Source organism: Giraffa tippelskirchi, chromosome 6 (genome assembly GCF_054371585.1).
Source record: "Giraffa tippelskirchi isolate mGirTip1 chromosome 6, T2T-mGirTip1v1.2.pri, whole genome shotgun sequence".
NCBI lineage: Eukaryota > Metazoa > Chordata > Mammalia > Artiodactyla > Giraffidae > Giraffa > Giraffa tippelskirchi.
The window spans coordinates 42,328,224-42,340,205 of record NC_137280.1 but is presented as its reverse complement, the minus strand read 5'-3'; the positions used below and the strand labels follow the sequence as shown (position 1 = coordinate 42,340,205).

Sequence of the window (11,982 nt, the reverse complement as noted above, 5' to 3'; positions counted from 1 at the left end):
ATCACTCAGGAGCTGGCTCTCCTCTCCCCAGTCCCCCGGGGTCTAGCAGCGGGCCAGGGTCAGGTGCGTGTGGGGCGGGCGGGGGTACAGCTCGGCAGCCGAGAACAGAGGGGACCAGGGAATCCCGCGAAGCCGCCAAGCGCATCCCGGCCGGGGCGCCCCGGGCTTTTCCCGCCACCCCGGGCGGGCCCCCATGGGGCCGCAGACCCGCCGAGGGAAGCAGGTGGGTGTGGAGCTGGGCCGGGGCCGCCGGGAGCCGCGGGCGCGCGAGGGGAGTGGGAGGCGCCCGCCGAGGTGTGGGCGGTGCCCTCCCGCCGGCGCCCCTGGGCCGCGCCCTGGACACCCGGGCGCTGTCCCCGCTCGAGCGCATCGCTCCCGCCCCGCCAGGCCGAGCCCGGGAGTCCCCAGCGGTACCCCGCCAGCCGCACCGAACCACCCAGGCCCGCCGCCCACCTCGAGAGCCGCGGGCGCCCAGGAAGAGGAGGAGAAGGCGGCGGCGACGGCCGCCACTCCAGCCCGCGGGAGCGCGGAGCGCGGGAGGAGGCGGAGCGCGAGGCGGGGTGGCCGCGGGCGGGTGTGCGCGCCCGAACGGGCGCCCCCGAGCGCCCCGCCTCGCCTCCCGCGCCCAGCCTCTCCCCGGCTCCGCCACAGACACACACCCACCAAGCACCCACCGCCCTGCGCCCCCGCCGGCCGCCGCGCCGCTGGCAGCCCGTGCGAGCGACAACTCCCCCGGCTGGAGCCGCTCGCCTTCCCGGCTCCTTCCGCGCGGCGAGCTGAGCCCGGCTCGATTTTTTTTCTTTTCTATCCCAGCCCTCTCTGGTCTGGGCGCCGGCGGCGGCGGCAGGGGAATGGGGGCCCGCAATGGGGAAGGGGGTGAAGATCTCTGAAGATTATTGTTCTTTTTAAGGATGCCTTAGCTTCCTCCCGCCGCCTCTCCGTTGAGCCTTCCTACTAGAGATCGTGAACCAGAGTCAGGGATGTAAAGAGAGGGTGGAAAAAAAAAAAAGGCAAGAGCTCCAGCCAGCCGGGGAGACCCTCCTCTCCGTGGAGGGGAGGGGGATTTCCAGCGACAGATCATTGGCGAAGGGGACCGTCGCGGGGAAAGGAGCCCCGGAGGGAGCGGGGAATCCCACAGCTCTTTGTGGAGCCCGAGCCGCCTGCCGAGCGGGGTCGGTGGGAGCTAGGTAAGTGGCGGGGGTATTGCTGAGCCCCAAGGGGTCTTCCTTTAAGAATGAATCATCGCGGGCAGCCTAGCTAGAATTGAGTTGCTAAAGGAATTGGAAACGGCCATATGGCACCGAGTGGACTTACACACAAAGCTGTCTTAGCCCTAGAGGGTTATTAAATGCGAGACTCCATCCCCGTGGGGAAGGCGCTCAAGTGTTAGCCCCCGAAAAGCTTCCCAGCTGCCTGCCTGGGAAGGGATGGGAGATGTTATTTCTAGGCGATGAGCTCTCCTTGCCTTCTGTTCGTTTGTTGATAAATGCCACACTCACATGCACACACTTGTGGGACCGGATTCGGAGAGTGTGATGTCTCTGATGTATGAACAGTCCTCAGAACACAGGGAGGTGCATACATTCTGTTCTCCGAGCGACGCAAGGTCTCTGTTCTGTAGCTCACGGTTTCTGAGAGACAGAATGAGTCTCTAAGGAAAGAGCTTCATGGCTGTTTCCAACACACTCTGCAAGGTAACTCGGGAATACAGCTGCCCTGCATGGCACCAAAAGACACTTGACCATTTGTCTCATCCTTTGCTTCCAGTGCTTAATGACCGTTTTCAAAATAGTATGCTGCCATCCATTTTCTCGAATTATGAGCATTTTTGTATATTCATTCATAAAAATTGGCAGTGTGCACTATGCAAAGACATGCCATGTAGGGATCATTTATAACTGCACAAGTGTTATAATAATAGATTACACTGAAAAATTTAGCATGCACACAGAGACCTTGGGTTCGTTTCAAGTAAGTTCAGCATCCCTTCGAATCAAGTTATGCAATAATGTCAATATTTTAAATTTCACATGTCACATTTCTGTGTTTGCATTGATGGGTTTTGGAATTTTGAGGGGGATCTGATATTTTAAAGCTCAGCTCAAAAGAAAAGTCAGGATTTATTATTGTTTTTAAATGTGTAGTATTGTGTGGGACAGAGGTCTCTTGATTTATTTATCAAAAAGCATCAATTGAGATAATCGCATTTCGTAGAACAAGAGAAAGAGAAATTCTAGTCAAAAATCTAAAGTCTAACTGTCAGTATTGAATAATTTACAGGAAAGGTTTTGAAAAAGAGTGTAACAGTTAAAAAAATTATGTAGGTATAGAATGAAGTTTTACTTTATTTCACTCTTTAGAGGGGTGTGTGTCAGTAAATATAAAGTTGTACAAAGCTTACTTGTCATATGTGAATAAGCTCTACAGACATCTAGACTAGAGAGTTCTTGGTTCTTAAATTAATCAGAACTTAGTTCAGAAATTTGGTACACTATGCATGTGTCTCTTCATTTAATTGCTACCAGAGGTGGTGTTCTTAATGTAAGGCATAAATACGTGATTACTTGTGTGACTGCATAGGGTTTCTGAGAATTTGGAAGACACGTTGTATCAACACCTTTTCCCCCACTGAATGAAAAGTAACCTCATCACCTAAAAGATTTATCAAGCCTCCACCAAGTAAACATTCTACTCCCCTTTCTCATGCTGTCAGGTTCAGACCAATTGTTTATCACAAATACAATTGTGTCTAATGCACTCCTTTTTCTTTTCCACAACTCAGGCTGTTGGAGAAAAGAGTGAATAATTTGGCAGTTCTCTTTGTGTTCTTCCTCCTTTTAACCTTCACCTTGCCCTCTCCATGTCAGTGTTCCCTAACCTCCCTCATACACAGATGCACACACCACTTCCAGAGAACAATTCCATTGCCTGCCCCTTTGACAATTCTAGTGTTTCTTTTCTTTTTCTCCTGTGTTTTTCTAAATAGAATCAATCCATGCATCTGTTGAAACTATTTTCAGTCTCACTTGTCTTCAAATCCCACAGTTGAGTTTTCCAGGCATACATGTTTGCTGAATATTCAGATGAGATTAGTGAAAATTATTACTTTGGCCAGTCTTCTCTGTTTGGCTTTTAAGTTTTCCTGGTTGATGCCTTGGAGCAACTGTGAACATGAACTTGTCCTTGTCATTTCCAGTATGGTAAGAAAGTAAGACTGCTAGAGAAATAAAATGAAAAGATAGGCAGGCTTTCAGTTACAGTCTTGGCAACTTTAAGAGCATATCATATCTGTCCAAGTTTCTTACATATCTGCCTGCGTATCTGTGGGAAATATTCTTTAAGCATTGACAAATTTTTTCTTGAATTTATATCTGGCATTTTGGAATGGTGTTCAAAGAGACCAGTGTATGTGTGTGTATACATGTATATATAGTGTGTGTATGTGTATATATGTATATATATATATACATATATATATATATATACACACACTTCTTAGGAATTAGTCTCTCTAAGAGATAGACAATTTCAAGGAACTGATTACTTCCTTATAATTTATCAAGCAAAAATGTTTTGGATCAGAATGGAATTATCTTCTGGATTTCCAGTTTTTATCAGTACTTTGTTTATTTTCATAACATGTATATGTATGTGTGTATATGTATATGTCATTATATATGTGTGTGTGTGTGTGTGTGTATCATAAAAGTTGATAGGGCATCTCCTCATGAACATTTTAAGATAAATATATAAGGTTGAGACTTTCCATTTACTTCAGAATGTAATATTATTTGAGATTTGCCTATATTTGTCAAGTGGATTTTACACAAATCTCTGATGCTTATTATTTTCACAAGGGCTTCAGAGGTGTGGAGACTGTACATGCATTATATGTGATATTTTTTAAGTTCAAAGAATTTTTTAAGGTAAGAGTTTGTAGCCTCATTACTCCCGAAGTGATAAACTTTATAAAGCAGCACAGCCTTAAAATTAGTCATATACTACAAATATCTTTGTACTTGGAATCTGTAGCCCATTCTGGTTCTTTGCTTGTTTCCTCCTTGAGATTCTAATATATATATATATATATATTTCCACTAACTCTTCTCCAAAAATCCATGTTGTCTAGCAGAAGGTCAAGAGTGTAAAACTCGGGGCTTCTTGGCTTGTGTAAGCCAAATCCTACTGTGTTATCTTTAAGGGAAAATTTCCTGTTCCTGTAGTTGTAAATGTAACAATCTATGCCGTCTGACTTAATGCCATGTATCCAGTCACTAACTCATTCATTAATTTATTTAATACTCATTAGGTATGCATGTATTAGGTCTTCCCTGGTGGCTCAATCAGTAGAGTCTGCCTGCAATGTGGGAGATCTGGGTTCAATCCCTGGGTCAGGAAGATCCCCTGGAGAAGGAAATGGCAACCCACTCCAGTATTCTTGCCTGGAAAATTCCGTGGACAGAGGAGCCTGGTGGGCTACAATTCATGGGGTCACAAAGAGTTGGACTTGACTGAGTGACTAACACTTTCAGGTATGTATAATGCGATTACAATATAAAAAATGCAAAATAGAAAGAAGACATAGTCCCTTCCCCTCAAGGATTTTTTACAGTACAGACAGTAAAACTTGAATAAATAATTGGAGAATTGTAGGTAGAATTCAAAATCAGGGATCTCTTTCATATAGAGATACATTTCACAATTTCATACTTAAGTTAATTAAGGCAGATTTAGGAAGAGGATCATGAAAATTTGTTTCAGTCTATGCACTGGGGAATTACTGAAGTAATAGTAATATTATAATGATAACTTTTATTAAAAATTTAAAATATAAATTAAAGCATTGTTATTTTATATAAATTATTAAAAATTTTAATATATTTAATATATAAAACTATTTAAATAAAAATATAAATAACATTTATATTATTATTTTATTTATGTCAATAAAATAAATTCATTTTCATTATCTTTATAACACACAGTTGAGCCAGACACTTTTAAGTGTTTTATAAATACTAAATATTTTAATTCTCACAACCACCCTATGAGCCAGTTATCACTAATATGCTTTATTATATAAACAAAAAGTTAACTGATTTAAAGTCACAAGGAAGTCAATGATACAGTCAAGCTTGAACCCAAGCATTCTGGCTTCACTTAACCACTATGATATTACTTATTAAGAAGTGTGATCACTGACAGAATGAGGAAACGTGTTTTCAGCTCCGAGATTTATTTAGAGCTATATGCTCCCATTAAAGAATACTGTAATTATTATGACAAGGGATGCTTGGAAAAGACTGAAAGTAGGGACTTCATTTTAAATAGGAAAAAAATCCGAAACTCTCAGTATGAATTTGAAATAAGAAGATAATTTAGAGGCTGATTTTAAAAAGATGAGTAGAATTTTCTCAGAATTAATGCTTAAACATTAGGAAGTACTGCCCTTATAGTGACCATAGAGACTAACACTGGCTGAGACAGTTAATCTGACTGTTCAATTTCTACTGATAGTTTATTTTTAGTTTTAGATTTCTTTAAGTGAATTATTTTGAGTATAGTATTGTAAATATTTTTAGTTTATTTTTTATAATTATATATTCATATATTAAAAAGAAATTATTAGTTTTGAATACAATTGTCTATGTCCCCACTTTTTCTTCTGTAAAATGTTCCCTCAATATATTGATAGAAACTGGAATATAGTCACTTGATAGATTTACTTTCTACTATATTGTCTAGAGTGCATTTATTTTATTAAGTGATAAATAACTGTAATAAAACCATGAAAGCACAAATCAAATCATAAATTAATGAGATTTTCATCAAGAAAAGTTTTTATAACATTTAAATCTCTTTCTAAATATCCACTGTGTCTGTTTATGTGAAAAATACCATCTGGATTAAATTTGGAAGATAAAATGGCTAAATATTGCCTGCAGGATGCCATACAATCAAATATTTAGATACATCCTCATGACTGATTGGCATTTTTATTTTTCTCACAGATGTTAGGTCTCATAGATCCACCCAGCCCCACTGAATAGATAACTCTCAACCTACAATTGGCTTGGAGCTTAAAAGTTGATTTTAAAAGTTTGGTTTTTTTGGAACTTGTAATACATTGATAGAAACAGTACTTTAGATGATGCTTTGGTCTCCAGACCAATCTACAAATACCCTTTTAATCAATAATATACCTGAAGTACAGTACTGTTAGTACTAAAAACACAGCCATTATGTATAGCGATATTCCCAGGGAATAATTTAATTTAAATATTATTTATTGACTGCTGCTTCTGTGCAGGGTTCTTTTAGGATACAGAGTGAAACAGTACTGACTGGACCCACAAGGAGGAGAGAAAATTGAGAGAATTGTATGTAACTGACTTCAACATTAGGCAGAATGAGGAAAGCTTGATACTATTGATATAGGCAAAATGTTTAATAATTAATTCAGAGTTCTATGCAGAGAGCCAAGGACTGCATACCTCTCAAGATTTTCATTTGTTATTTCATCCTTAAGGTATCTACTGAGCCCCTTCTCTGTGTCAAGCCCTAAGTTAGGTGTTAGGGACATAAATATGAGTAAAAGACATCATACATTCACAGCCTACACATGTAGACATATAAGTCACAACAAAATATCATAAAAGCTATTGGTGGAACAGGATGGCAGTTCAGTTGAGTAGCTGCCTGACAGGAGCATCCCCAGAGTAAAAAAATGTATATATATATATATGATTTCTTTGAATTCATAGATGTATGTGATCATGATTCTCTACTCCATCAGACCCAATGTTCCCTTTATATCAAGTGATATTTGGTAATGCCCCTTTTACTTTCCTGGAATGATATTTACAGATAGTATAACCTACCTACACATGTTTAATGTTTTAAAAATCAATATAAATTTCTATCTGTAATAGAAAAAAATAAAAGGAAAGCAGCTTATGCAAACTTCAAGCCTATCAACATGTATATGCTTAGGTATACTGCACTAAAAGGTGTCATAAAGCAGTCAGATGCTTGCTACTTAAAAATGCATAAATGTGGATTTCAGAGAAAATATCCAACTGAATATTGGTGCTATTTTTGGATATTTTGCATTTTGAGATAAAAATGAAGTAAATATGTTCATTGAGTGTGACAGCTACCGTTGCAAACAGATGTGGGTGTCCTGTATCAGTGAATCAGTTGATATGAGCGGCATTATAGTGGATGATGTGACTTTTCAAAATGTTGAGTAGATCCTGGTGAAGTTCTAAATATGGTAGTTACATCGTTAAAACATTCCTGTAGAAAATATTTTGTATTCAGCAAGGTTAGAATCTAGTCAAATAGTAATAAGCAAGTTTTTTATTTATATAAGTGTCTGATGAAAATGTAAAATAATGGAGGACACCAAATTTCTACCTACATTGAATTTCTTACATTCCTGGGCCTTGTCACCCAACCACTTAATGATTTGGAACAGTCGTCCCAAAAGATTGTATTAATCCCATTTAGCACTACTGATGATAACTATATTCTCCCATTGACAGGAGCCACTCCAATTCTAATGCATAGTTAAGCTATTTTGAAAAGTCAGATTTCTCTTAAGTTTTTAGTAAGAAGTTAAGTTTGTAGGACTAAATAATAAACAAAATAAACAAAAAATTCAACCCTGTGTATTTCTAGGCTCTAGAAACAAACTAATAGTAGCCACAATATATGAGGCTGACTAATCTGATCATAACTGTCAGAGTTTCATTTTTTACGTGGGAGTGTCAGACAAGATCTCAGAGTTGACATGACATCTAAGCTAATTTTTAAGAGATGAGTAAGCACTCTCCAGGCTCAAAAAGAGGCAGATGGACAACACTCTAGGCAGAGGTAACAGCCTAGAATGAACTTTTTGGCCAAGCCAATACTTTCTTAGCCCATTTCTTACTGGTATAAGTTTGGATGTTTTGAGGTTGTTTTATTGTCACTAGGAACTAGCCTCCTAATTTCTTTGACAATACAATTCCCTCAAAGTCTTCATAGTTATCTATTTGCTGCCAGTTACACCACTACCTACCACGTAAGTTCTTTCCTATTTATAATTCTTGAATTTGCCTCATTTCTTTGCCCATGTCTCAACCCCGTGTGTCTCAAGTGGTTATTTTGGGGTCATCTGAAGCAACAAGCTTGGGTCCTTATGTGTGTGTTAGTCACTCAGTCGTGTTCAACTCTGCAATCCCATGGACTGTAGCCTGCCAGGCTTCACTGTCCCTGGAATTCTCCAGGCAAGAATACTGGAGTGGGTTGTCATTTCCTCCTCCAGGAGATCTTCCCATCCAGGGATCGAACCCTGGTCTCCTGCATTGCAGGCAGATTCTTTACTCTCTGAGTCACCAGGGAAACCTGTGGGTGCTTAGGTAACTTCATTAATCATATCTTTGCTGCAAGGCTGATTCTCTTTGTCTAACTGGGAAGTGTTAACGGACATGTGTTATTCAAAGCCTTTTTCAGTATCATTCTTCACCATTAGACTCCCTGAAGCAGTGAATTGTTTCAGCTTTGTAGTCTTATACCTCTGAAATTTGGTTATTTGCCCTTATTTCTGTTCTCAAACTAGCCAATTCTTTCATGAGCTCATCCATTATCTTGTAATACCTTGGTATAGAGTGAAGAGCAACCATCACATACTAACCAGCATTCTGGCTCTTTCCAACCATATCCTCTACAGCTATAGATCTGGCCTCTAAGTTAGCATAGTTTTGCCACGGCATAGCAGGGTTCCAGGTCCCTGGTCTCTGTTTCCTTGTCAATGGCCAATACTACATAATCAGATTTTTGTTATGGCAGCACCCACTTCAAGGTGTCCATTTCAGAATAATTTGTGATGATGCTAGCTCCTGTAATGAACCAAACTGTTAGTGCCTAAACATAATGTATGTTTATTTCTCACCTGCATAACAGTCAAATGGAGAGAGAGTGAAAGTGAGCATACATTGAAAAGACATCAACTTCTTAGACATCCTGGCTCAACTGTGACAACAGCAACACTTCTTGTATTACACTGATGACAACTAGTCACATGCATGGCCCACCTAGATGCACGGGACTGGGAAATGTTATCCCTGACATAATAGGAATGTCTTAGTAACAACTCGTTCTTGCAAAATTGAAACCCAAGCTTAGGTAGACAACTGTTCCCTACTATTGTCTTCTTCCTCCAGAATAAATTATGGGGAGAAAGGGTTTAAATTACATTCACTCACTAGTTAATCCATGCTATGGATGGCATCTCCCTCGTCTACTCCTGTCCTGTCTTTGGCTCTTGACCTTGACTTCCAGAACTACCACATGTTTTCCTTCATTCTCTAAAGCAGGGATCCCCAACCTCTGGAATCTAATGCCTGGTGATCTGAGGTGGAACTGATATGATAATAATAGAAATAAAGTACAATAAATGTAATAGACTTGAATCTTTCCAAAATCATCCCTCCCTGCTCCATGGAAAAATTGTCTTCCATTAAACCGGTCTCTGGTGCGGAAAGGTTGAGGACCACTGCTCTAAAACATTGTTAGTATAAGAGTCTTGTGGATAACAGACTCTGGCTGAGTGCTTTGGGATAAAGGATGGTAATTATTACCATAGACAAAAAACTAATTCTAATCAAATGTCAAATGTCACTGATCTTAGAAATAGATTTACCATTTCTCATGATGGGGGTTTGCTCACTGGCCCAGATTTGTTTGGGGTCCAGATACCAGCCATTTTCCAGGCCTTTCTCTTTCTCTAGACTCTTCTTCACATCTCTTTGTATAAAATTTTCCCTCTATCCATTCTCAAGCTGCCAGAGGACTTGGTATGCAAATCCACAAGGGGATTTGCCTGTAATAATCAATAGTCCATGATGTTTTCCAAGACAAAGCAGTGGTTCTTTCTCGAAGAGGATGTATTGCTTTCTCATAGTCCAACTGGCATGAGATTGTAGCCAGGTTACACAAAACTGGTCTTTACCCTCAATAGGCTTACAGACTATCAGAAGGCAAACGTAAGAACCCCCAGTTTCTTCTCTAGTGGCCAAGTATAGTGATTCTGCCCTGGCGCAAAGAGTCTGTGTTTCCTTATGAACTATTTAGAAGGGAAAGGTGATGGGCAGAGGCAAGATTTCTGAAGGTGAAACGGTGAGGGTGTCACTTTTCAAGTGAGGAATGGCATGTAGGCTGTGGTTTTGCTGAACTAGGGGAGCTGGGCCATTCTGCCTCCATTATTACCCAGAGATACTTTGATTCTCTGATTCTAATCACTGGGTTTATTTTTTGCAGACCCCAGGACTTGAGCTATTTGGTTCTTTTCCCACTCTCTCCTTTTATTTTCCAGCAGTGAGCACTCAGTATGTCAGAATAAGAGGATCCTAAAAGGAGATCAACCAGGTCGGTAAACATGGCATCTAGAGAGAGTGGCGACAGATGGCAGATTGCACTGGGTAGGCAGGAAGTTAGACTGAAGGAGTACTGGGAGAAGTCCTGACCACAGAGGGGAGAGGTCTTCTGGGAACAGGGAAGATTTGGAGATTTAGACAGACAGGGGCAGGCAGGGCAGGCAGGATTAGAGTGACCCAGCCACAGGATCAAATGCTGTAGTTTAAAGTTTAGGAAGAGCTCTGTCTTAAGTAGCTAGCAAGAGTTCAGACCAACTGAGACATAGCTCTGTGTTAGGAAAACCACGTGTTGGTCACGTAATCAACTCAGGGATTCAGACACAGTGGGGAGGACCGTTTCCTGTACCATCATCAAATTACCAACATCTCTTTTTGAACTTCCACTAAAGCTTACTACCAGGACTCTTAGCTCCTCTTCTTATCCTTTCAATCCATTTGCTGTTTGGTTTTTTGATAAAAGGCAAATCTGATCCTATCATTCATCCATCTAAAACCCTTAAATGAATTCCCACTTGTCTTAGGGTAAAGGCCTGAATCTTTAACTTCGGGGCTACTATATTCCTCCTTCATTTCCAAAACATCACTAGTATAAAGTTGTTGTTCGTAACAGGCTCTGGTCAGTCTGCCCCCTGCCTGCCAGTGTCATCTCATCCCACACACCCCTCCTTTGCTGCTACAATTTATGGTTTTCTTTTAGTTCCCCTCCAGTATCTGGGTTTCTGTGCCCTGAGGCCTGCACAGGTAGTTATTCAGATGCTTTCTTCCAGTTTCTTAATTCTTCCTCATGTCTCTCAACTCTGGTCAGAAGTCACTTGTTCAAAGAAATCTTCTTGGAGTCCCAGAATATAGCGTGTTTCTTCATTCTTCTCTTTTCTAGCTGTTTTCTGTTTTTCCTTAAAAAATCATATTTTTGGTTGAAAAACTTTTTATCAGACTATATTTGCTTTATAGTGTTGCGTTAGTTTCTACTGTACAGCAAAATGAATCAGCCATGTGTATACACATGTGTGAAAGTATCACTCAGTCATGTCTGATTCTTTGCGACCCCATGGACTACAGCCAGTCAGGCTACTCTGCTCATGGCAAGAATACTAGAGTGGGTAGCCATTCCATTCTCCAGGGGATCGTCACGACCCAGGGATTGAACCCAGATCTCCTGCATTGCAGGCATATTCTTTACCATCTGAGCCACCAGGAAAATCCCATGTACACATGTATCATCTCCCTTTTGGACTTCCTTCCCATTCAGATCACCCCAGTGCACTAAGTAGAGTTTCCTGTGCTATATGGTAGGTTCTCATTAGTTATCCATTTTTACATAGTGTTGGCGCTAGTGGTAAAGAACCCACCTGCCAATGCAGGAGACATAAAAGACTTGTGTTTGATCCCTGGATTGGGAAGGTCCCCTGGAGGAGGGCATGGCAACCCACTCCAATATTCTTGCCTGGAGAATCCCATGGAAAGAGGGGCCTGGTAGGCTGTACAGTCCATAGGGTCGCAAAAGAGTCAGATATGACTGAAGATGTATTAATCCCAATCTTGCAGTTGCTTCCACCTTCCC

The 11,982-nt window shown here is 41.0% G+C and overlaps 2 protein-coding genes across 6 annotated transcripts in view; one reads left to right on the top strand and one right to left on the bottom strand.

Annotated features, from left to right (window-relative positions):
• The window catches only part of TRPA1 (transient receptor potential cation channel subfamily A member 1), a 249,544-nt gene extending 248,964 nt beyond the window's left edge, over positions 1-580 (bottom strand). For all 3 annotated transcript variants that reach the window (XM_081501695.1, XM_081501690.1, XM_081501691.1), the window contains exon 1: positions 454-580. The gene's annotated coding sequence lies outside the window, so the exon portion shown is untranslated. The remainder of the gene's footprint in view (positions 1-453) is intronic.
• KCNB2 (potassium voltage-gated channel subfamily B member 2) overlaps positions 520-11,982 on the top strand; it is a 435,594-nt gene continuing 424,131 nt past the window's right edge. The window contains exons 1-2 of one of the 3 annotated variants that reach the window (XM_081501701.1): positions 1,646-1,694; positions 10,361-10,413. The gene's annotated coding sequence lies outside the window, so the exon portion shown is untranslated. Of the gene's footprint in view, positions 1,188-1,612; positions 1,695-10,360; positions 10,414-11,982 lie in introns of those variants that run through there. The other 2 variants (XM_081501700.1, XM_081501699.1) reach the window with 2 other exon arrangements.